The sequence below is a fragment of the Leiobunum rupestre genome, chromosome 7, assembly GCF_980474605.1.
Source record: "Leiobunum rupestre chromosome 7, qqLeiRupe1.1.hap1, whole genome shotgun sequence".
In the NCBI taxonomy this organism is placed as follows: Eukaryota; Metazoa; Arthropoda; class Arachnida; order Opiliones; family Sclerosomatidae; genus Leiobunum; species Leiobunum rupestre.
In genome coordinates, this window is record NC_143390.1 from 30,081,888 (window position 1) to 30,108,449 (window position 26,562).

At 36.0% G+C, this 26,562-nt stretch overlaps 1 protein-coding gene across 1 annotated transcript in view; it reads left to right on the plus strand.

Moving 5' to 3' along the window:
* The window catches only part of klar (klarsicht), an 88,700-nt gene that overhangs the window by 34,518 nt on the left and 27,620 nt on the right, over positions 1 to 26,562 (plus strand). The window lies entirely within an intron of this gene.

The following is a 26,562-nucleotide window of genomic DNA, read 5'->3' on the forward strand; positions in this document are numbered from 1 at the left end:
TATACTGACGAGGAGACGACCCGAGGTGTAACGCACCGATTTAGTTCAAAGTCGGGGGATGTAACTTGAAAACCCCTAAAGGGAATTTATTCAATGGGCAACCAAAGATGTTTTTGACAACACAAAATGGAAATTTTCCAATTGAAAATAACATGGGAATCTGACCAATTTTAAGGGTTACCCCCTGTAAAAATTTGATCAATTTCGAACTTTTTCATTATTTTTTTATTTATATTTTCTATTTTAAGCATTTTCAAAAAATTTAATTTTTTACAGGGGGGTACCCTTAAAATTAGTCAGATTCCCATAGATTCCCATGTTATTTTCAATGGGAAAATTTCCATTTTGTGTTGTCAAAAACATCTTTGGTTGCCATGGCAAAACGGTTGCCCATTGAATAAATTCCCTTTAGGGTTTTTCAAGTTACATGAAGGTCTACCAAACCCCCGAGTTTGAACTAAATCGGTGCGTTACACCTCGGGTCGTCTCCTTGTGAGTGAACGTTAGATTTAGTTAACGACTTCAAATTTTGTTTTGCTTCGTACGCTTTGCACTTTGAAATTTAAATGAGTCCGTTTTTTGCATATATCATTTATAGAAAATTTGCAATTTTTAAATATACTGGTTGGAATTTCGTTTTTGTTTACGACTTCAAATGTTGTTTTGCTTCCTACGCTCTGCACTTTGAAATTTAAATGAGTTCAATCTTTCTAATTAGCATTTATAGAAAATTGCAATTTTTACATTTACTGTTGAAAGTTTTGCTTAGTTTGGAAATTAGGGCTGTGCAAGTACTCCGCCTTTTTTGAGGTCGAGTACTCGAATTCGACCTCGAATATGTAATTGTAGAATACTTTTCGATTACCGTTACCAAAAAATAGCATATTCGGGTACTTGAATAAGCTGCTCTCTAAACTCGTTAAGTATTTGTTTTTTCTATCCGTCATTGCTTCAAAGTTCAAAGAGGGGTTTTTACAACTTTTGGGGGGGGGGGGGGAATAAATGGTACCTACCAAGTTGTGGAAACTGGTTCATTTAAAGTAAAGGAATATTTTTCAGCATTGAAAGTTACTTTATACTCCTTTTAAATTTTTTTTCATCATAACTTGAATAAAACCAGCTTCTGATCAAGTACTCGATAACCCGACTCGTTAAAATTATTTATCGAGGTTTTTTTCTAATTCGAGTCAAAAAACTAAAAAAAGTTTCCGCTCGAATATTCGATGAAAAAATTTGATACTCGATAACCGACTCGATTGCTTAAAACCTCTAAATCGCACAGCCCTATTGTAAAAACATATCGTTTTGGAATACCTGTTTCCTACCAGTAAGTTTTTCCTAAATTGCGGGTTTTGGCGTCATATCTAGGCTACCATAACCACTCAACGATTTAAGCGTCAATTTTTCCGACTTGTGTAATGACTAAATATTTTGTTTACGTAGTACGTGAAACGGAATCACTATAACAACAGTGAATATTTAATTCAGTATTAGCGTTGCTCTTTTTAAAGCTCGTAATGGAAAGTTAGCGCATTAACCATTTGAAAAATAATCCGATTTTTGTCGGGACGTCGTGCCCCCTGGTAGGGAAAAAGGCGAGGGGCTGATCACTCCGCGTAATCGGTGTACAGAGCCGTACCTTTGACTGTACTAATGGGATTACGCGTAATCTTTGAAGTCCCTGCCTTTGGCAGTGCTAATATAAGCGGAATCCGGTGTACAGACTTTCTAAGAGTGGTTTGCCCCTCGGAAAAAGGTAATTAGATGATCCATTAATACGACGTTATTATTCCACACCCGGCTTTCCAGTTTTTTTTTCTGCGGGAGCAAACAGTGTTTAGAGATTGAAAGAGAAAACACCCCTTTTCCCTAAAAATCCTAAAGGATTACTACATAGCTAGTCTATTACTCCATAGCTAGTCGCGCGTCTCTCGTGTGTATTTGAACGGCCGAGTTTACTCACCCAAGTTTTGTCGCATCGATTGATTTTTGGAGTACGCGCCACACGCGAGGGTTGCCGGACCAGCCCACTCCCCCTTCCCCTTCTCGACGTAACGTATTTTGTCCCTCCGTTTTTAGGGTCCAAACGCGCTCGAAGGAGGAGGCGGAATTAAGGGGCGTACGTACTACTTCGGCGTTACAGCACCACCACGCGTGCCACCATCCCGCGAAACCTCGCATTTAAGCCGCGACCAGGATACTAGACGCCACTTTTTCTCTCGATACATAACGCCGACTCGAGTGTGGATTAATCGGGCATTATGGTCGAGACCCTTAAGAGGGTACATTTCCGCTTGGTTTTAGGATGGGTGGCGCTGACAGGTGAGGTTGCAACGGGTGGTTTTTGGGTGTTCCTCTCCCCCATTTCGTTGTCGATACCTTTAATGGTGTAAATGAGATTAAAAATGGCCATTCAGGGTTTTAAGCTTGCGGAGGTTCGATGCCGTGATAATGGCTACTTTCATTATTGATGAAATTAGATTGGATTTTGGTGTAATGTTCCGCGCGATAAGCTGACTTTTTGTTATTATTATATATAAGGGATACTGTTTATACGCTGTTGTTATTCCCCGTGATGGGTGTGTTAGTTATTTTCGAATGCTATTTTGGAATTGGCAATCTTTCGTTTAATTACTTGTTGGGGATGGTGGTCTGGAAATTCTATTACCATAATTACCGTATGTTATGTTCGCATGTTTTTCTTTTGAATCGAAATTTAAAATGTTTTGTCTTTAATTTCCTTGAAATGTTAAGAACAACTATAGTGTTGTTAATTTTCCGGAAAATAAAATGCGGAAAATTTACCGCAAATCGAAAAATAAAAAATTGAAACATAAATTACTTTTTAAGGGTTTTTTTTTAACTTTTTATCGATATAAAATGTCTAATGTATAATAACAGCAAACATACAACAATACATTAATAGTGTTACATTGTTAATAAATTTAAACTAGTCTAGAGGTTTAGTTTTACTTTAAGATTCCAAAAAATGAGGTGAAAATGCCGCTTTATTTAAATTTGCAAACAATATTAGATTAATCATGGAATGCAAACTTTTATTTTTTTCGGAAAATTACAGAAAAAAGGCCTCTGTCATTATCCGACAATTTTTCCGACTTACAACACTAACAAGGAGAGTACCCGAGGTGTTTATTGCCGATTTGGTTCAAAGTCGGTCGTAATGTAGACCTATACGAGATATGAAATTTCCCAAAAGGAGACGTTGCACTACCCATTCGTTTTGCTATAGCAACCGAAAATGTTTTTGGTCACTTAAAACGATGAAATCTCCATTTAAAAAAGCATGGGATCACGAAATGTGTAATTTGGACCACATTAAGGTAAATTTCATCAAGTTTGGGTAAATTGAAACATTTTCAGGGTAAATTTGTAACAAATTTTGGGTAAAATAAGGGAAAATCTTATTTTGGTTGTAAGTGGTCAAAAACATTTTCGGTTGCCATGGCAAATCGAATGGGTAGTGCTATGTCTCCTTTTGGGAAATTTCATATCTCATATAGGTCCACATTACGGCCGACTTTGAACTTAATCGGAAATAAACACCTCGGGTACTCTCCTTGTAAGAACAATCTTTTATTATTGAATTTGGCCATACATTTTCGAATACACTTCTCTCGTACGCCAAAGTTTAAAATATTGTGTCTCTAGTATCTTTGAAATGTTAAGCGTATATTTTACTAGCAAAATTTTATGATTAAAATTATATATAATTATACTTTTTACAAGTGTAGTACGTAATCACTTCGTAAGTTTATTAGATATAAATTTCTTAATTTCTGGTCTCGTTAATTTTTCATTTCGTCGTTCATGTAGACACCCACTTTCGACTCTATACACCGTAAGGCTTATAAATTAAATCATTAACATTTTACGTAAGAGCATTGTGTCGAGACTACAGGTATTATATCAACCATTCGCCATCACTCGTTAAAAATGAAATCGTTTAAAAATATCCTCATCACGAAGTATTTAGGAAATTACGATCGTTTAAAAAAGGGAGGCATATTTTTCGAATTAGGAAAACGGCGCTCCGCAAATCGTGTTCGATAAAGATTTAAAAGCCAAGTACCAGATCGGTAAAGCTAATATTAAAGTCGCCCGATGCAAAGTTCTCGAAAGTGGATTATCCATCACGGTAATTGTAAAATTCCCGCTTTAAAACGAAGTGTACTTTTTTGCTCATTTCCATTATCTACTTTGTAAAAGCACGCTTCTAGATCGTGGCCAGAGAAAAAAAAACCTATTCGTAAATAACCAAATAATAACGATCTGTGAAAAATGGCAAGATTTTGCAGAGATTAGATTTTGGCGAAATCACGCGCGCTAATAGATCCATTTTAACGCGGCCATTTTGTTTTTAACTTGGTAGCCGCCATTCGCGAATAATTTCCTTTAAAGGTAATAGTCGCTACCGGGTAGCTACGTCATAATGGATTCCATCGTAACTCGTCCAAAGGGATAAGCGTATTTTAATAGCCCCCTCCATATTTTGATGATGGTTATGTACTTTTTGTTCGCGTTGAAGTTGAATTAGCAATTACAAACGCGATAATCTTTTTATCTCGGCCGTAAAATAGGGGAACTATGTAAATAACTTTGCACGATTGCCTGGTAGCCGGGCCGTAAACCCAATTATTTACTATAGCTTCTTCTTGGCTACAGAATATTACGCATTGTAAATGAAACATTAACGGATGCTATTTTTTACCATCTTTTGAAACCAAGTATTTATTTATACCTAGCGAGAATAACTATCTCGAGACTATTGAAGGGTTGGGGGATGTCACCGGCGTTAGCTTCAATCGCGTTAATACTGTTAATTAATCTTACCTGTAATATACACGTTTTATATCTGGTATCCCTGCAAGGCTGTACGTAAGCTACCCTCACTTCGGCATTGGAAAAATATTGCAAAAGGTCAGGGAAAAGTCGGGGCATTTGAAAATGTTCCCAAAAAGGTCAGGGAAATGTCAGGGTATTTGAAAATGATTCCAAAATGTCAGGGAAAAAAAAAGGAATTTGAAAATGATTCCAAAATGTCAGGGAAAAAAAAAGGAATTTGAAAATGATTCCAAAATGTCAGGGGAAAAAAAGGAATTTGAAAATGATCCCTAAAAGTCGGGGAATTTGAAAATGATCCCTAAAAGTCGGGGAATTTGAAAATGTTCCCTAAAAGTCGGGGAATTTGAAAATGTTCCCAAAAGGTCAGGGAAAAGTCAAAGAATTTGAAAGTGTTACCAAAAGGTCATGGAAAAGTCAGGGTATTGGAAAAACGTTCCAAAAGGTCAGGGAATTTGTAAATTTTCTTAAAAGGTCAGGGAAAAGTCAGGGTATTTGAAAATGATTCCAAAATGTCAGGGAAAAATCAAGGAATTTGAAAATGATCCCCAAAAATAAAGGACATTTTTAAAATGACTCCAAAAAAATCCGGCAAATAAATTTTTGAAAGAAAATCTTTTCCAAGATTTGTACCTCAATTTATTCTACAACAATGGTCATGGAAAATTTTGTAATTTGGTCAGGGAAAACCTGGAAATATCAGGGAATTTTAATTCCGGAAATTTTGTACGAACTCTGCAGGAAAAGAGCTATTAATTGTATAAAAATCAATAAAATCCGATTTAAGTAAAAAACATCAAAAAAGTGCCAACCTGGTCTCCAAGTAAGAAATATCAGGGAAATTGGGTTGCCAATAGCTGTATAAACCCTGGTTAAACCAAATGATAACATTTTACTATAGCATAGGTAGAGTAATATAAGAAGGCTGCCGGGTTCTTGCAACGGTATTAAACCCCTTCATTACAGGTGTACGCCTTTGGGCCGTTTCTTTATCGAGCTCGTTCTGTTTTATTCACAACGGCGCCTATTATTTTTCATTCTCTCTCTCTCTCTCTTTCTTCCGAAGACGGGTCGTTGCCATGCGTCTATGAGAACTGCACTCTATACTATTACTTTATACTACTCAAAAAAAGCCTTTTTTTTCCCCCGAAGACCGGCTGGTTCTTGTTTTACATTGAAATTTTTTGGGCAATATTTTTTTCCCAACTCGGGATCAGATCTGTTCCATCATACGCGAGCGTTCGTTTTAACCTGACAGGTCTATATTCATCTTGATGATGTAAAGTTTCAACCGCGAACTGCATTTTAAAAATTTTACTCGTGGTTTTTTATATATAGATGAAGGTTAAGATAATTTTTTTTATTTATACCCGTGAATTTTCGTATGTTAGGTTTGTAGGAATATTTAAGTTTAATTTATCTGGTTATTTGTGATAAATTTTATCTAATACTTTAAAAAAAATAGTAATCTTGCCATCATGTAGGATTACGGTAAACATACGAGTGTATGTGAGATCTCTTATATAAATTTTATTTATATAATCAGGCAAGAAAGCGATTTTTATTTTCTATCCGGAGCAGGTGTGAATGCTTTTTTATATAGCCTTCGATAATTTTATGGAACCATTTATTTTTTGAGAGAATTTTCAATGAATCTATCGATCAAGCCGAACTATATAAGATAAAATATACTGAGGGTGTAAAACCTCGATCCGATCTGCTGGAATATCGCGTTTCAGAGACGCGTTTTAAATTTAGCCGCGAAGGGGCATAGTGGTTCCTTTTAATATTTTGGGTTCTGCACCTGCTTTGAGGGGCGAAATTTAAACAAATGCGGATGAACTTTGTCTAAAAATGGGAAATCGTGCTTCGTCAATGAAACCCCCCAAAATACCATAATGGTTTTTATTACTTGGCGTATATTCGAAGGTTAAGGATGAGCCATAGAAAGAGAAAATGCATTTTTTACTTCGTTCTTTGTTAATTATAATTAATGAGCGTCAAAATTGCGTGGGAGAACGTTGAAGTGTTTTTTTGTTTCTGTCAGGGTTATTTTCGCACTTTTTAAAAAATGTCTTTTGATATTTCATTTTAGAGCGTATTTTCTGTATTATAGACAAGTTTGGTATTACAGGATTCGTACACTTCCTGGAAAACCTGGAAAAGTCAGGGAATTTGAAAATGTTTCGAAAAGGTCAGGGAAAAGTCGGGGAATTTTAAGATGTTTCGAAAAGTCAGGCAATTTGAAAAATATTCCGAAATGTCAGGGAAAAGTCAAGGAATTTGAAAATGATCCCAAAAAGTAAGGAAGTTTTAAAACGACCCCAAAAAAATCAGGCAAATAAATTTTTGAAAGAATATATGTTTCTCAAACCATTCATTTATTCTACAACAATGGTCAGGAAAAATTTCGAAATGTCAGGGAATTTTATTCCGGCAATTTTGTATTAATCTTCAATTAGTTATCGAAAGTTAGATTCTGTTGATGTCGGAATTTCTTAATTTATTAGATCAATCCGTCTTGTCAAAAAGGTCTTATTTATCTGGCATTGTTTCGAGGGGCCCTCTTGACTTCTCGCTCGTGTTTTGTGGCTGCAGCACTCCACCTGGACTTAACATATCTTCATGGTGAGCCATTTCGTAGATGGTGAAATGAGAAAATCACCTGCTGTCAGTTTGAGACCAACGAGCTTTCGGTTTTTGAACTTTTGTCAAGCATCCGTGACTGTATTTGGCGTCCAAATATTGCCGTGTTTAGCCTGTAATCACGCTACACTTTCGACGTTAGCTAACGACGAATATTTTCCTCCGTCATTTGCCGGATATTTAGCTGAATAAGTGGTGTGGAAACCAGTTTACTAGCAAATATACACCTAAATAGCGACCGTTCTACGAAGTGGCGAAACTTACCGACTTCTTGGGTCTATTTTTGGCCTACGTAGTGCCGTAAGAGTTAAGTAGTGACCGCCTAAGCCTTTTAGCAAAACGTATTCTCCTGGTACAGTCTAGAATAGAGATATATTTTGCTTTGGTTTCCGAACACTCAAAGAAGCCGTATATATCACTGCCCCTCGTACAGAAAAGCATATTTGTTCTTCCTCTCTCTGCAATGGTAACGTTCCTGTTGGCCATTTTCTGCAGATAAAACTTTGACGTGTTTCGATAATAACTTGAGCCCTGTAGCGTATCACAAAGTTGGCTCTGTTTTCCGCGTACAGAGCCATATATACTCGTTGATAAGCTTTGTTTTCTCACGTTTGCCTGTTTCGGAGAGACTCGTACGTTATTAGATTAGCGGTACCGAACAAATAATCCACAGGGCCCCCAGAGGTCCTATAATTCCTATAAAATCCTATATTTTCAAAAATGTCCTTTAACATCCTATATTTTTAGCAAAATCCCCCAAAAGTCCTATAAAATCCTATAATTTTGATATTTTGCCCATTTAAAATCCAGCCACTCAGTTAAATTGCTAGGTTTAGCTATAGGATAAATTCCTATACCAAGTCATTCTAGTCTATACTTTTGTTATTGTTAACATTGTTAGCTACTAGTATATTTTTGTGATAAAATGGTTAAAGAATTTCTATTTTTTAAGTAAAAATCAAAGATTTATTTCTCTAAATATAGATTTTGTTTTTAAATGCATAAAGTTAGTAAATTAAATAGCATATATAGTCCTATAAAATCCTATAATTTTCTAAAAAGAGTCCTATAAAGTCCTATATTTTTAGAAGATTTGAGTGGAGGCCCTGATTCCAACCTACGCTGTTCACCAAGCTAACATTCATTACTTAGAGTAATAGTTCTTCAATTGTATTTAATTTACTGAATGTATTGTTCCTACTAAAAATTATTTTTAAACGTCCAATTTCCGAAATTCTCAACGAAGTCATCCAATTCGTGTTATGTTAACTTACGTATTCGAATTTAATTATCATTTAATGGGATTTCTAATAAAAGAAATATCTTCAAATTGAGAAGCGATTCAACAGCCCAGAGTAATAAGACATCCGGATAATTTTTGAAAGCCGCACGAACTTGGGTCGGAACATTAGTAGTCCGCGCGAGTTTCATTTTGTCCAAGTCTAGTCGCGATTGAAAAGAAACAATGTTCTTTTTTCATTTAAGTACTGATATTACGTCATTAGTTTCCAGAAACGTGTTTGATGAGGCGACTCGAAGAATCTCTTACGTTTCTACTTATAAATTTACAAACCTGTTCTTACGGGAAGAAAGTCTAATTCTTTCTTTACAGACCGTAGTTGAGACAGTGATAGCCGCGATCCCATACATATATACATATAGTTATTGTTTCGGGGCCCCAAAACGCCGGTGATTTCGAGGCACTGCATCTCCCTGATAATTACCGGACGCGCGCCACGATGACCGGCCAAAAAGGTGTACCGGGGTTTCGAAATAATGGCGGGAGCGGCTAAGCCTCGGCGTCCTCCATTGTGTGGCCGGCCTCTCTTTCTACTCCCGCTGTACAGGTAAAACTAGAACTACAAAAGGTACACGCGGGCGGCGTGGAATTATCAAAGGGAGGGGGGGGCAAGCGGCGTGCAATAACTCAGGTGTGACGCCGTTGCTGACGTCGTATCCCTTCCCCCCCCCTTTAATAGGCTCCCTCCCCCCGTTTGATCCGCGCTAGAACCTCTTAATACGAGCAGTTGGCTGGCTCGCGGCGGGAGTTCCTGGCAGCGAAATATCAGCCGGCTTTCGAAACGAATTTTATCGCTGTTTATTAGTGAACGAAGTCGAACGATTCTATACTTCGTATGTCCAGACGCGCGGTGTTGATTTTAATAAGAACCCGCGAAAACTTGTGATTTTTGGGGATTAAGAATACCCCCTCTCCTTTTGGTCTTTATGTTGGAAGTGAAACCGGTGTATGGACAAATATCCACGTCGAGTATGTTTATTTAGGTGAGTTCTCTATCGCTCTCTCGTCTGCTTAGTGCTTAGGCTTACCGTGGTATTTCCCTAACTAGTTACTTTATGCTGGCTAGTAAAGAATTTAATAATATCGTGTGATGGTAATAAAAACCCTTACGCTCGCTCCACTTCCCCACCTCTGTACCGGTTTGTGGACGCCATGGTTGTATTTATCAGTTTCTCTAGTTTTGTTTATTTCCTGGAAATAACGAAAATGAAGTTGCTCCTCTGGTTTTTTAACGTTATTTCATCCCGCGTAATTGAATACTCAATTTCGAATGCCCTGGAAGGGTCCCTATCACTTATTTCATCCTGGTGTAATTGAATACTCAATTTCGAATGCCCTGGAAGTGTCCCTATCACTTATTTCATCCTGGTGTAATTGAATACTAAGTTTCGAATGCCCTAAATTTTGTTATTTTGGCGAATATGATATTTGTATTTTTTTTGACGGTTTCAATATTGAAATGAAGTGAGAGAAGCGTGTTTCCGCAGGATGAAATAACGGACCGTTTTGGCATCTTTTAGTGGTCACTGCATCCGCCCACCTCGTATGACTATCGGGAATAAAACTGTAAATATAGGCAGAGTAGAGTCACTGTTTTCGATCTGGGTTCCCCTCCCCATTCGGCGCAGCTCGCGTCTTCGCAAAGTCATCCATCAAATGGTGACTGGTCGTTTGCTTTACTAAACATCTACAACAACGCGCCGTTATAGAAACGTCCAAATCGAACGGATGGTCCAATCTTACTTGTCAACAGAATTTATGCGGGAATTAATTTATAGCTAGATAGCAAATTATGGTCTGTAAGACTCGAGAATTGCATTTCTGCCTTTTCGGATAACAATAGCTCGTTGGTTGCTTTATGACGTAAAGGTAAGCGGTTTATTTATGCTAGAAAAACTAGACTTAACGAGTCCTGTCTTCAAGGTTAAGTTTCTTTTTAAAATGTAGGAATTGTATTGATAGCTATATACATGTATTTATTGTTTAACATTAAGAATAATATTCGACTGGTACTTTGAAGCAACACATCTAATAGCTTATTTTATATTTGGTAATAACCTTTTAGTTTATTTATTTATATTGTAGTATTTTTTTACCTTAATACTTTCATTTTGCACACCTTAACGATAGACGTGAAATTATAAGTAATATAGTTAACCATCAAAATATGTCAGGAGGAGTACGTTGATTTACATTCTTACAGTAAAATATATCGCGGTTTTATATAATTACAGCCGAATTTTCGGAATCTGAATTATTTAAAGTATAAAAGTTTGTAATATATAGATTTGCTAATCCTTATATTTATCATTGGTGGACTAACAAAATGGATAGTCATCATACTTTTTTGGTTAATTATCTTACTTAGGGTAGAACCCGTAATAATACTATTTCAATTCTATGACAATGGGTTTTTTGATAATTCCATTCTTTGGCAATGACAATACGCGTGGTATAACGACCTTTTTTGTTCAAAGTTATTTGTGTCTGACACACAAAAAAAAAATAGTCGTACAGCCTAAAAAAGTAATTTCCACCAAAACCCACTGCACCAGGAACCTTTAGGAATGCATTAGTCTCACGCGGGTCCATCTCGCCCCTCATCAACCACCAAACGAAAAATATCTCAAGCGAAACTTTAGCGCCGCGCCCTACCGGAAAATTTAAGAAAGCTCGACACTCCTCCCGAACGCTGCAGACGCAAATTTGTGTATTTAAATATCCTTTTCCACCTGACTTCAAATATCCAGCCCAAGGTTGTCAAATATCTTTAGCGAAAAGGGGGCTATCGAATGACTAACGCGGACGACATAATTTACCCACCACCCTTTAATTTAATTACGTACGCGGTGATTTGCGTAAAGGGTGTTTTTTTAAATGCCCGAGTAGCGTTTATCGCGGGTCAGCAGCCTTTGCTATTGTCGCCAAAGCCGAAAAGTCTAATGAGCCATAGAGACGGTCACGCAGGGTTGCCAACTCGCGATTCGGAAATTCGCACAAATTTTTTTCAAAGTAGCGCAATTTTTCGCCCAATGCGTATTTCCAAAATAGCCCAATTTTTAGACCAAATTAAATATAACATTCGGTTATAGCCCAATTTTTAGCCCAAATTAAATATAACATTCTGTTATAGCCCAATTTTTAGCCCAAACTAAATTTAACATTCTGTTATAGCCCAATTTTTAGCCCAAACTAAATATAACATTCTGTTATAGCCCAATTTTTAGCCCAAATTAAATTTAACATTATATTATAGCCCAATTTTTTAGCCCAAATTAAATATGACATTCTGTTATTGCTCAATTTTTAGCCCAAATTAAACATAACATTCTGTTATAGTTCAAATTAAATATAACATTAGCCCCATTTTTAGCTCAAATTAAATGTAACATTCTGTTATAGCCCCATTTTTAGCCCAAATTAAATATAACATTCTGTTATAGCCCAATTTTTCGCCCAAAATAAAACACCACCAAATGCACCAATTAGGCTTAACGAAGGGGACTTTTATCACTTTGTTTAACTATCAGACATAAGAATATTAAATTTTAATTAATTTCCAATATTGGATATTCAAAACACTTCATTTTTAAACTTTAGTGTTACATGGTTTGGTTAAAAGAATCTAATAGTTCTTTCGGAAAGCGAAGTAACCTGAAGAAGCCACAACTTGAAAAACTAGTAGTCCAAATCGCCAAACCGTTTTTTGTCGCTATTCGGTTTCAAAAGTAGCCCAAATTGTGCGACTTTTCGCCCAAATGGCAACCCTGAGTCCTGAGACTGTGTTCGCCATTGCCGGTTACCGTAAATTTGGCTGGTTTTTATACCACGAAACGGGTTTTATCAGAAAATATTATTCAAAAAATGTTTTAAAAAAATTTATATTTTTTCTGTCGGGTTTTACAAGGGGCTCCTCTGGCGGTGATGGCATCCGTTTGAATGTCTCTCTCTCTTCAAATCTTTCTGCTTTTTACCCTCCTTATAAATATTATGGAAGATGATGGTATTTCTACGAGACCAGTTTTTGCGGATAGCGGTAATTAGGGTTTCGTCATCAGTTTCTGCGGAGACCAGGTTATTTATCTCCCCCCCCCCCCTTATAATACCGCACAGTCGTGCTCGTTTATTTACCCTGAACTTCGACGAAGGTTAAATGTGTTATCAATTAAAATCGAAAGAACGTATTTACTTCTGAAATTAATGAGAAAACCTGTTTTTTGTTTTGGAAGATTTCTTATCGGTTTTTATTTCTTAACTTTGTCTTAACTTAATTTTAAGAGCTGGCATATTCTAATATATTATTTTATTTATTTTGGAGTCTTATGAAGAATTACATTTTTTTGTAGTGGTTTGAATTTAGTATTTTTCTTATGTTTTGGTATCTCTTAATGGGGTACTTTATATCCTGGTCAGAGGATGGTAAATCAAGCAGTTTTTAAGTCAAGAAATTTAAAGTTATAGTTAGCAACAGTGGTTTATAAACCAACTTTGGTTTTATAAGGGTATGTGATGGTCACTTCAATAAAAATTGTCCACCAGATTTCTCTATTTCAAAGATTTATATTTCCTTAGTATTTTTTAATTTTCCGAGGTTTCTTACTTATATTTCTTGTAGATTTTTAAATTTTCCGAAATAATTATTTTTATTTCTCGCTACTTCTACAACATAAAATAATGACGGTAATTAACTACAGATAATTAATAGAAATTACGGAAATCACCGAAAAATATTAGACATCAATGTTGTTCGAAAATCGGTAATTACACTTACAACAGGGACCCCAGAGGTCCTATAATTCCTATAAAATCCTACATTTTCAAAAATGCCCCATAAAATCCTATATTTTTAGCAAAATCCCACAAAAGTCCTATAAAATCCTATAATTTTTGACATTTTGCCCATTTCAAATAAGTTAAATTGCTAGATTTAGCTATGGGATAAATTCCTATACCAAGTCATTCTAGTCCATACTTTTGTTATTGTTAACATGGTTAGCTACTAGTATATTTTTGTGAAAAAAAGGTTAAATAGTTTCTATTTTTTAAGTGAAAATCAAAGATTTATTTCTCAAAATATATATATTTTGTTTTTAAATGCATAAAGTTAGTAAATTAAATAGCATATATAGTCCTATAAAATCCTATAATTTTGTAAAAATAATCCTATAAAGTTCTATATTTTAGTAATATAATCCTATTTTTCTATAAAAAAATTTGAAGATTTGAGTGGGGGCCCTGACTTACAATGTTACGAGTGACTACCCCCTCGATTTGAAATCAAACGTTAAAATTAATTTAATTTGCGGCTGTTCAACACCACAGTCATTCGAAAGCAATTACCGAGTACCAGTTCCTCCTTTCCTGCCCTTTTAATGGACATCGATTGAATAATTCTAATTACCGGGCAATGATTGTCATTTCCCCGTCGTAATAGCCGAAATCCAGCGGCGTTTACCATGCCAAATGGCGGTCACGCTTAGTTTCACGGCAATTTCTCTTCGCGAAGTAAGACTATTTTTAGCAGTCCATGCCCCAAGGGGGAATTTATAATTACGAAGACTATTTCAAGAGAATAACTTTGAAGTTCAATGTAATGTTTTGATCGCGTTTAACGACCTTACCTTCGAACCACGAAACCCTCTTTTAATTCCTAGAAACGCGTGGTCTTTTATTGAAAAGTAGTTTCTGGACAATGGTTTTTAATGTCAATTTAGATATATCCGCGAATTAACGTCACATTTAATTTCGTTTCATTGTCGTTAGGTAATGATTTGTGGGAACTAGTTTTTAGAAATTTCGTTTTCGTCTTTATTGGTGTAATTTAGTTACTTAATATTGGTTTAATTTTTAACGACCCTAAAAACAATGCCATTGACATTTTATACTCTCTTCCACAGTTCCATTTTTTTGACGAGTAATTATCGAAGTTTCCCACTATATCTTTGACAATAAAATTGCCGTTTACGCCAAACTATCAGGCCGTATAAATAATAGTGTGCCCCTTTTAACACGGGTGAATTTCTCGTAGTTTTCGTTTTTTTTTTTTTCAAATCGAGAAAAAAGTGTGTCACTGATTCTTAAACGCTAGCTAGCGGGACCTTTTCCCAAGAAATGATTCGTACAAGGTGCGAATTAACCGACTGTCCCATGGCAAACTTGTTATTATTAAAACACCGTAATTGTTTTATCTCCAGGTGATGTTTTAAATTGCTTTAAATAAACCCCGGTAACGTTTCAAAATTATCGATATTTTGAAGACACACCGCGCTAATAAGATATTTCTGCTTATTGCAACACTAAATATATAACTATAAAAAGTGTATGAGGCTTTTTATGTATTCGTAAACCATTTTTCTGTATTGAAATAGCGGTAAAATTCAAGGCTGCTTTGATATGTATTTTGTAACTAATAATGATATTCGTTTGAAATATGTACCTTCGCCAGGGCTGCCACGGTACTTGGAAAACCTGGAAAAGTCAGGGAATTTGAATATGCGTATAAATGTCAGGGAATTTTAAAAATTAGTTTAAAAGTCAGGTAATTTAATTTCGGTTGAAAATTGCCAACTTTAACTAAAATATAGGTTAAAAAAATTCAAAATCTTGGCACAAAATAAGTCAGGGAAAATCTCCGGAGATGGTCAGGGAAAACCCTTTAAAAGTAAGGGAATTTGATTGTGAAAAAACTGTGGCGATCCTGTTCGCAGGCTTCAGCTGATTTTTCAAAATTCGTTTTGTAAACAAATACGAAATACTTCTTATACCAACTTTCTAAAACAATAACCGACTAAAAATAAGGTTTATAAATAAGTAAATGTCCATAGGAAGTATCATTTTTAAATCTTACGTAATTCATGGTTTTTTGCAAAAATTGGCTTTCATCAAACACGCGAAGGTATGTTTGTTCAGGGTTGGCTCGGATTATTTCGGAAAAAATCGAAAAATGCGATTTATACGATAATTATCCGATTTTTTCAAAAATAACAAATCGGCGCCTTTTTAACCGCATTTATGTACGAAATTGTCCGATGTGAGTCGTCAAATTTCTGTGTAGAGTAAAACTATTCTTTTGCTTCTCCCTATAAATAAAAATGACACTTGGAACTCTTATCCCTCACTCTGAAATGAGACTAATTACATAGAAAACAACTTAAAATTTGATAAAATTCCATTTGGATAGTTGTAAATTTAAATACTGCTATATATAATGCTTACAACCTGTAAGTATTGCCTGGAAATTAAACTCGTACGGCAAAATCCAGCTCAACATGTGTCGCCAACTTCATTTAAATTTAAATTTGATAATTTCATAATTATCATCATTTATTTGTCAATGTTAATTACCCATCGATAATTATCAACCAATCCTGTACTTAGACGTATACTTATCTCGTAATATATATTTAAAATACTTCTGGTAACAATAACAGTTCCATTTCGTCGCGGCACTTTAACGATGTCGCGTACGGTTTTATATTCAACAATATTTCTGTATCTGAATATAAAAGTTCCCTTTTACAATTGGAAGATTGAAGAGATACGTGGGAAAATTTAAATAAGTTCTTTTGTGAGAATGGTGTCTAAACAGATGTAGGCGCACTTGAGCAGCGCGTATCGAATACGTTATCGTCCTTATAGTAATATAGAGTGGAAAAAATAACCCTTACGATTTTTAATCAGGATGTGAGTCACGCGGCCACAAGACGGTAAGTGCCGTATGAGGGGAATATTGCGGAATAGAAAAGATACGGAGGCCTAGTAACCAGCCAGGTATACGTGGGGATAAAAATGTATTGAATTTATTAACAAAAGGGACTAATCATAAGGTACTGCTCTCGGATACCTGGCAAGGCCCCCCTTTTTGGTATCGTATCGTGGTATAATAATATTCCGCGGATATTTTAACCCGAATAACACCTGCTCGATCAGGATGGTGCGTTGACATCGTAAGTTAGTGAATTTTTTCTCGGACTATATTTACGAGCTTATTGGGGAAGTTGGGAACAACTTCGAATTAAGTTGTCTCTCTTTTTGAGAAACGTTCTGAATTGAATCGACTATCTCTTTTTAAGGTATGTATGAAAAAGGGTCTTATTTTATTCCCTAAGTATAGGTCTTTGATTAAATTACAAGGAACAGTTAAGAACGTTTTCCATACGTTTTTCCCCGTCTTTGAAAAATGATGAGAAAGTACGAGCTATAGAGCATCGGTATTGAGCGCAATCTCGTTTATTTTAAATCACTATTGCTCATCCTTGTGTAGCGCGCTGACTTCGACGCAGCCTCTGTACTCTGCTCCAGATTATAGTTATCAATTACATCTACCTGAAATGTGTTCCGTAAAATGTTAAAATACGCTATTTCACTTTCAATGTATTTCTGAATTATCTGATTGAGTTATTGCCCGAAGTTATAATTTCGGTTATTAAATTTAAATCCTAAATAGAGCTAGGTCTTTGGTACCTTAGTTTCGAATTCTAAGAGCTTTCTGATTGACAGTTTTGTAACGAGGCCCCCAATTGACCTCCGAAAAATCGGAGGTATTGTCTTTTATGACGCGCTGTTGCGTGTACAATAAAGTTGGCCGTTGTCTTATATATATAGTTGGTTAATTACCATGGTAACTATGGAGATAATATTTTCTGAGTTCTGGCAGAAAGTGGTAAAGGCTATTGATGCAGTGATTTCGAATCTAAGGTACGAGGTCTCTATCTATGGTACCAGGCACCCGTATGATAGTAGACCTAATGAACTGTCAATTGTAAAGCACTCAATGGCCTTCGAACTTGGCCCCGTATGGCAATTTTCATCGGGAACAACCGCTCATTTCGTTTTCTAGGTTAACTGTCAGACACTTTCTACGATAGGAGAGAGAGAGAGAGATTTCGATGTAGGTCACGAGACAATATGGATCTCGTTGCGTATTTATTCGACAAAAGAAATTTGGGAAAAGTGGAAAAAAGATATATTTTGATTTTTAAAAACGCCCCGCGGTTTTCGCCAATTCGAGTCGTGGTAACGCGATATTAATGGTCCGGGGGGTCTCTTTCGCGGCCTCCCAAAGCTAGAAAGGTCGTTACGGACGATTTGGTAAGGCACCTTAACACTTGCACGGCCAACTACGATATAATTTGGACGCATGCTCGCGGGGCTGACGTCGCCGCGTACCGGTTCCCAGATAAAACAAAGTTGGCCTCTTACGCGATACCTACTAATAATAGTCGGGTCCGTTTTCCATCACATTTCTCCGAAATTTGGCGAATCGTGCTCCGAGAACACCTTTCGAGGTTCGTTTTGGGGTTACCCCTTCCTCCTAGGGTCCCGTGGGGATACCCGTTAACAATACCTCGTTGAAATGATCGTTAGATATCACGATTTCAATGTACGAGGTTTATAGGGGATATCTCCCTCGAGTTATATTGTCTCCGAAAATATTCCTGTTTCTTTTTTATCCGTAATTCCCAACGGAGCTCCGCTTGGCGGCAGAAAGGGGAGAACTTTATGGGAAAATATCTCCTTAAATGAGGGACGCGTGCTGGGGCCAAATCTAAAAGTCATTGGATGCGCGTGATTCACGCTTCTCGTAATTTCGAGGACGCCGCGATATGTGGAAAAAAGTAATTGTTAATTTGCTGAGAGATAGATAGAGATGACGCTTAATTTGTTTTCTAGAAGGATCACCACCGCGAAGACGTGATTCGACCATTTCGGATTTGCGGCCCTTTTTAATTAAAAGATATTAGTTGGGCGTAACGGCGTCCTAACCCTGTTATTTCGCGTGTCCCTGGAGGCTCTTCTCTGGCCCTTTTTCCGCCGATGCCGCGAAGAGTTAAGATTTATCCTCTCCTGATTCTACGCATCGTTTGGTCGTTTAATGCCAGCGTCTAGGTCGATCTCTGGTTTGTAATCTAATTAGCACGCTTGTATTTATGCGCAACCAAGATATGATATACTGCATTTCATTATGGTGAAATTTCGACGTTATTGTAATAGACCCTTCTATTAATTCCTCTGCTTGTGCTTTTCCGCTTTTGAGTATGAAGGGGTGAAGATTTGGCTAGCCAGATTGTTTTCTGTGATAACTTATTCTCATTTATCCAAAAAAAACGAAACCCTATTGTTAAATATGTATATATTAGTGCAAATCCTTACCCGTTTAACGGTAAAAATTTTAAACAAACAATTATATACCGTGTAATAACGATATCTTATTAATTTTGTAAATATTTAATTTATAATATTGCTATATTTTGAATTTTACTATCTTCACGTTATTTACTTTAACTATAGAAAATTACAACTAAAAAGAGAGCGAGTATAAGCAGAATCTTTTAAACTAAAGTAGTCGATGTTGCGAATCTTCGTGGAAGGTTTCTTTATATTCTTTGTAATTTTTCAAGGCTGAATACCTGTATTGATTTTGAAAAAGCAATCTTTGATTGATTTCCAATTATTTTCCGCTAAATTTTCGTGAAGCCTGCCTCCAAAAACTTTAATTTTAATAATGAGCGTTAAACCGCGTCGAATGGTAATTTGGTCCGTTACTCAGTTCTTGGTCCTAACGATTATGATCATGTGAAACCCGATTAAATTCGTGTATTTCATTATGCAAATTTTTAAAATTGTTTTTTCCCCCCCGAAAGGTTCATGGTTAACTCGTTCTTAAAGAACCAGATTTTGAATTTACCACGTTCTGTCTTTTAATTTACCGTAACCGCAATTTTGGAAGAAAATTACTTTCTCCGGCTCAAATGTCGGATGGGATAGTGGCCTGTTGAATCCCGTAATGGACCGAGTCCCCTTCTGATGTCATTTGCTGTTCTTTTCAAGGACGATCATTTTCTTATTCTTTTAAATTAAATATCGCGCGTAACCAAGCGGCAGAATGTAAATGAATTGCTTCAAACGTTTATACGATAAAAACTTTAATGACACGGACTATTGCTGGAGGGTGAAGGCTAGGGCCTGCCAAATATTTTGATAAACCCATCCGCCTACGCTTTATATCAATAATGGAATTTTTACTTTTGGGAAATATAATTGTAATTACTCGAAAATACATTTAGCACGTTCTATCCTTGGCATTCTGTCGGTTCTATTGAAATGTACACAGACCAGCATCCGGTCTGGAACCGAAATATTTTACGATCATAAAAGAGAACGAATTTCAATGGTACATAGTGACGCAATATTTGAAATAATATCGTGTACAAGGCGTTCTTATTTCCAAACGCGCGTGTTCAATATATTAATTATCTTCATTGTTTTATAAAATACTTGTGATATTTTGTATTGCAAAGCAACATGATGCATACCATTCACCAGAAGTAAATGAACCAAAGTTATTGAAATGGCGCTCAGAATCGGAGGGCGTTTTCCTTATGAAAATGATGAGAAAATCGAGTCAAATAAAAGCTAATTTCCATCACCGTCTTTTGACGTGATAAGTTGCACTTGGGAATTGTGGGTATAGCTATTTCTATGAATACAAAATGGTTTCATAGAAACAAACGGTTTTTTTTTTCGGCCTAGGAGCGCGCAAAATTTTAAACTCGAGATAAAAATGTAACTTCATAAGGAAAACGCCTACAACATGGGGAGTATAGCAGTCTGATAACTTCGGTTCATTTACTTCTGCATTCACTGATTGAATTTTATTGACAATGATGCTTTGACTCATCAGAAATTTATAAATTTTGAAACTTCTGGCCCCCGCGCAGGCGTAATATTCCACCGAGGGAATTTTTACCGCTAATAATCCAAGCGTTTACGCTCTATAATTGTTCTCACCTTGGGTAATGCTTCACTCATCGGGGTGCTCGTATTTGGAGCTCCAACTGGGTCTGTTCTATAGGTGATTTGAACCAAATTCGTAAATTGGGTGTTTCTCAGCGGGCGAACTGTTCAATTCTCGTTACGGTTTCGTTTCGTAAATAACCGTTTAAATTTTTGGCCAGTATACCACTCCCGTATCCTCCTCCACTTTAAGTGGACCTCCTGGCCAGTGCCGCGTTTGTTACCCCGCTGTTATTCGAATCGTCTTTTTATCCGAATAAAATATCGAACGCATTTCAGTTGCACCGAGCGGTCTGCGGGTTCTTGAACTCTCGACGCACGTTCCAGCTTTTGAGAGGTTTTTTTTATTGTTGGCAAATTTCGTACGCTTTTTAAAGTTTTATTTTTCATCCTGGATCCTGCAGAGTTTCTTCAACTTCAGGGTCGATACGAGTCACCATTCTAGTCTTTTGTTTTGTGTATTTAGGACCGATATAGCGATGGTTTTGTATATGCCTTAAGATTTGGTAAAATTAATAATAATAATAATCAGCTAGGCTAATACCCAAGGCACCACCTTAGGCCCAAGTCATCTAGCGACTTTTAATGCCTTCAATTCAGGTGGCCGGGTTACAATTACTTTATTCATGTATAAGATATTATATTGGACAAATATAGTGATGGACTCTTATCATAAAACTATTCTTCAAATTGCACCACCCGAAACTTTTCAAACCAAATAAAAAATAAAGTGTGTAAAAACGTTCAATGAGGATTTATGCCGAATAACAGAAGCAAGAGGAGCCGGGTTGGTTTCCGGCTTGTGACACTGGGTGAAAACTCAGAACCACTCCTTCCGCGTTCAGTTTGCAAACTCTATTCCCACTGGTTAAGGAGTGTTCCCTTGAGTTCTCCAGTTTCCCCTTTCCATAAAAACTTGTAGAGGTTAACGGTAATAGTGAGTGTAGGGAGCTGTTGGGCTCGCTACTACCCTTATACGCATTGTAAACCGGACACCTGTTTAAAGAATTTAAAATCGCTAGATAACTTGGGCGTAAGGTGGTGCCTTGGGTATTAGCTATAGCTGATTATCTTTATTAGATTGTGCACGTGTTTAATATTTTTTGTAGATATCTTTCCAATATCGGACACCGTGGCGCTACAAACATCGAAGCTCTAAAAGAACAAAACGTGTAATCTATATTCGGGTCCAGTAGTTTCTTTGTCCAAAATATGACTAATGTCGAAAACTCCCCTGCGAGAAAGTGCTTCCTACGCTTCTAATTTCTTAAGACTGTCTTGGTTTGGGAATGCTATCTAAACGGTCTTTATATAGAAATCCAAAATTATTTTACTAGTATAGTGTCGCGTTGTTGAAGAACCCTTCTTAAAAAGCGAATCCTATTTTAGTATTCACTAAGATTTGAATTCCACGTCGGTGGAATGTGTATTCGAACAATACGAAGGATGTCCCGGTATTTGTGTAAGGGGTATAGTTGAAATAAAAGGGACAACGGGCCGAAAGGAAGTGAATTGTCGGACAGAAGATAAAAGGAACTTAGAAAGCACGCGCGCGGGGAGATACGTCTGAACCATTGCTGGCGCGCGGGGAGATACCGCATTACTCGCTTTGCTAGAATCGCGCCATTCAATTTGGGACGAGACATCGCTGCGTTCCTCCACCGCCGTTTACGTACGTATATTAAAATGAAATTGCTTTTCGTGCGACCACCAAAGATTTTTATCTCCTTCTAAACGCGCACGATGCCCGCGTCTTCGAAGATAATAATTTATATTTGCCGGTTTTGTGGACAAAGAAACGACGGTACCCCTCAGCGCGGTACCACCCATTGAGGCGCTTCTCCGGGGACCCCTTATTGGGCTCCGTTTATTTACGCTCGAATCTATATTATGTACGCCACCGTAAATATGGAAATTTCATTTCCTTTCCATTATATAAAAAAAATTTCTTTAAAAATTTTAAAGACAATAGAATTATTTAATATTTTTGTTCTATATATTGTATGTTTTTTTTTCGTTGTTACCACCCTTAAGTTATTTATGTTTGAAAGTGTTTTATAGTGCACTTTTTCTGAGGGAAAAGGGTGTTTACTTCGAAAATTTAAAAAAGGGGTGCGATTATTTCGTAAATTTAAATTTATCCCTTTCACCTTTGACTTCAATATATCTGAGGTTAGCGTTCTATTTCGTATATATATATATATATAAATATATAAAAGCAAGATTTTTTCGTTATATTTCTTTTCGGCCACCCACGTGTTTCGTGTTAGATTCGCTTCTCGCGAAACCATTCGTTTCAACGAAATTTCTCTTAGACAATTCCCATAGAATTTAGCCACTTGGCCCGCGATACTCCAATATATTTATTTTCATCTCCATTGATAAGCGCCCTAATTTCAAAAATCGTTCCTTTCATCACTTATTTTTCCGCTTTCGAATGTGTTAATTTATTTGAAAAATCTTCCAGCTTTGGGCGTTTTTCACTTTGCGAATATTTAATTACCGTATCCCGTTTAAAATTGAAAAATATAGCACGTTTCTTAATATTTTATTACGTGTTGGGCTTCCCTGTTCAACTTTAATTCTTTTATATAAGTCGATATTCAACTAGCTAAATATTTTCCGCCATAATTTACCGTCATTTCCTTCTTCGTAATTATTATTATTTTATACGTATTTTTCAAACACTTTTTGTCTTAATTTTACTGAAAAAAATGGGGCTTGATTAAACTCTTACCCCGGCAAGTATATAAAAAAATAACATTGGGTGAATTATATTTTTTATGAAGATCTTCATATCCGCGTAGTTAATTTATTCATCGTGATTTAGCCAGGGATATCTGACGAGGAAGCTATTTTACTCCAATGTTATCAGATTCGTCATTACAATGGTTCTCTTGTGAATATTTTAAATTATGTGGGGGTAGTGATGTCTGCTATAAATATATATTTTCTGTCGTGATTTATGTTAATTACGTTGCGTATAAGGGATACCCGTTTAACAAAAAATCCCGAATGTAAAATTTATACAAAGAAACCATTGTGAATAGGACTTACGCTCTGTCGAACGGTATACCTTGACTTTTGGTGTGGGTTAACGTATATTACTGGGTCTAGTTCGACGTAAATACATATGTATTAGGTTTTTTTTCTCTTCAATTTTACTACATCCCAAAAAACTAGCGAAACTAGTTTGAATTTCAAAAACTGTCCAAGTTTAATCCGTTTTTTTCTTATCTTGGGCTGGAAACGTAATCTACTTTTATATTGAAAGTATCTGGGCGTACCTGATAGTTTCTATTGTCGAAAGAATTAACGCCCTACGACTTAACCGAAATCGTTGAATATTGCTACTTTGACATAATTTGACACTTGAAGTTAGAAAGCACACCCTAAAATTTAAAATAGGTTCATCCGTGTTACCATGATGTTTTATTTGCATTTTATATTACCATAAAAGGATTAACTTTACCTTGCCAATATACTGTATTTCTCCACCCGAAATATTTATGAAACGGAACAAAAAATATTTATCTACGTCCAAGCTAATACCTAATTCGTGTCTTGTCAGTTAGTATTACTTATTCGGTTAGCTTTTCAAGGACGTTGTTGTCCTTAGTTAACCAATGAAGCAATGACAAAAGCTTCCACACCCTTTAATTTTTAAGAATATTGATCATTCATAAATTTATACAAAAATGAAATAAGTTGTGTTTTAAAAATTGTAATTGAACTCCAACTGGAAAATAATCCAAAATTCTTAAAACGTTTAAAATGATTTTGAAGAGTCGCTCGGCTGAACGATTCTTAATGGTTTTTGATGATTTGATCGGATTTTTATGGCTAAATTTCTTTTTGCTTCGAGCATAATCGTCGCTTAAGCCGTGAAATTTCTTCATGCTCGATGTAATGATTTTTCTCACCTTCCAGTCGGGCTACCGGAATGCTAGGCCAATTACTGTCGACCTAAAAAACTGTTAGCAACGGTGGTTCTTTCTTTTATCCAGGAATTGAACTTTCGCGCGATATCTTTTGATATCATTGCGAAGCTCTTCGTCACTTTTTTTGTGTTGAATCGGCACGTATTAAATTTTTCTTAAAACGCGGAAGTCGTTTAGTTTTTGAGAGTTGTTGTTTTTTTTTGGATTTCACGAAAGCAACTTTTTTTGTCTTTCACAAAATTCGGTTTTATTCAGAGTTATATTGAATGGTTTCTATAGGTATATATTTTTTTCTATCTTTAAATTGATTTAACAAATTATAATTATATTTCATTTTAAAAACTTCCTAACAGATCGGTTTCGCTTGAGCGCGTCTTGACGGAAATTATCGGTTGACTTTCTTTAGATCTTTTATATTATTTCTGGTGTGAAAATCGCTTCTTTTACATTGAAGAACCTGCGCATGTTGCGATAAATATAATTTTCTCGAAACAAGAAGCAATCAGATTCACTCGGAAGGTGTTATTGCTTATACAGGGTTGCCACACGTCGGGGAAATCAGGGAAAAGTCAGGGAATTTTAAAATGGGCCTATAATGCAGGGGATTTTAAGAATTTGTTAAAAGTCCGGGTATTCAATTTTATCTTGATACTTTTTGAAGGTAATTTTACTCTAGTTCTATAACCATTTCCCTGATTATTATTTAGTTCCTTGAAAGTTTTGCAATTTTTTTTTATGTTCCAATAACTTTTGTACTGAAATATAAGTTTAGTTCAATTTATTATCTTCCGATAAAACTAACAAATAAAGTAAAAAATTGTCTATTTTGCCCTTAAAAGTCAGGGAAAATCTCTTAAATTATCCAGGGACAACCTGGAATTGTCGGGGTATTTTATTCTCAAAATATTGTGGAAACCCTGTTATATTCATCTAAGAGTGACGTGTTAAATCATCACAAATGTTATCAATGTTTTTAGCTCCATCTTTAAAGGTGTAATGATTTACCCATTTGAGTGATGAATGTTAAGTCAACTCAAATCTCAACAATGTCTTTAGCTCCATCTATAACTGTGATAAAATACTATATATACACTTTTTAGTTCAAGCTGCAAACATAACTGGTTTTGACTTTTAAATTTATTTGACATTCTTGATGACTTTCTCCTGATTTTCATAGGAGAACCATTATTACTCCAAAAACCGTTATGTAGTTAACTTATCTCGGAACAAAGGAAATTTTATTTTGAAGTGATAAAATATAGATGGTCGTAAAGAGGTTCTTTTAATATTTAACAATATAACGTGATGTTTATTGATGGCTTTTGAAACGATTACCCATAAATAGTCCCAGTTTATCGAACAGGGTCTATCAATCATTGAAATAAATGGCATTCTGTCTTTATACCGTTGGTTCTCCACCCTGATAGTTTGAGACAAACATTTAGCCTAGTTTAACGTTTAATGGGTTAAATGTAGATTTCGTTTAGTACGAGCGTCACCTAAATAATATTTTGGCGAAGCTAATAAATGATAAGATAGTCCAAAATAACCTTTTACGCTTTATCTTTCTCGAGGATTGTACCAATTCCAAGAGCTCTGCTTTATCTCTACGTAAAACGGAACGTTTTCTGAAGACTTAACATATCTTGTCTTGTAGTTTTCTTTATTTAGTACCCTTTATTTTGGTTGCATTTTTTCAGTATGAGAGCCCAAAATAGTGTTGTATAACGATGTACGTGGTGGAATGGAATCGTAAGCTTATGTCGGTAGAAAATTGTAGCATGTCCTAATAAATAAATCACGAATTGAGGGCTACGTTAAAGGGAATATAACCTGCAAAGCAATCTTTATGGAAGACCCCTTCAATTTTTCAAATTTCCCGTACAGTGGCGCCAAACATTTCTAAAGCCAAAGGCAAGAGCGGCCAGAGCTGCAAACGTTGGTGTTCCACACCAAATACTTGAGGTTGTATTCCCTTTAAGCTCTGTCTCGTGACATTCGACTTGAAATATTTAATAT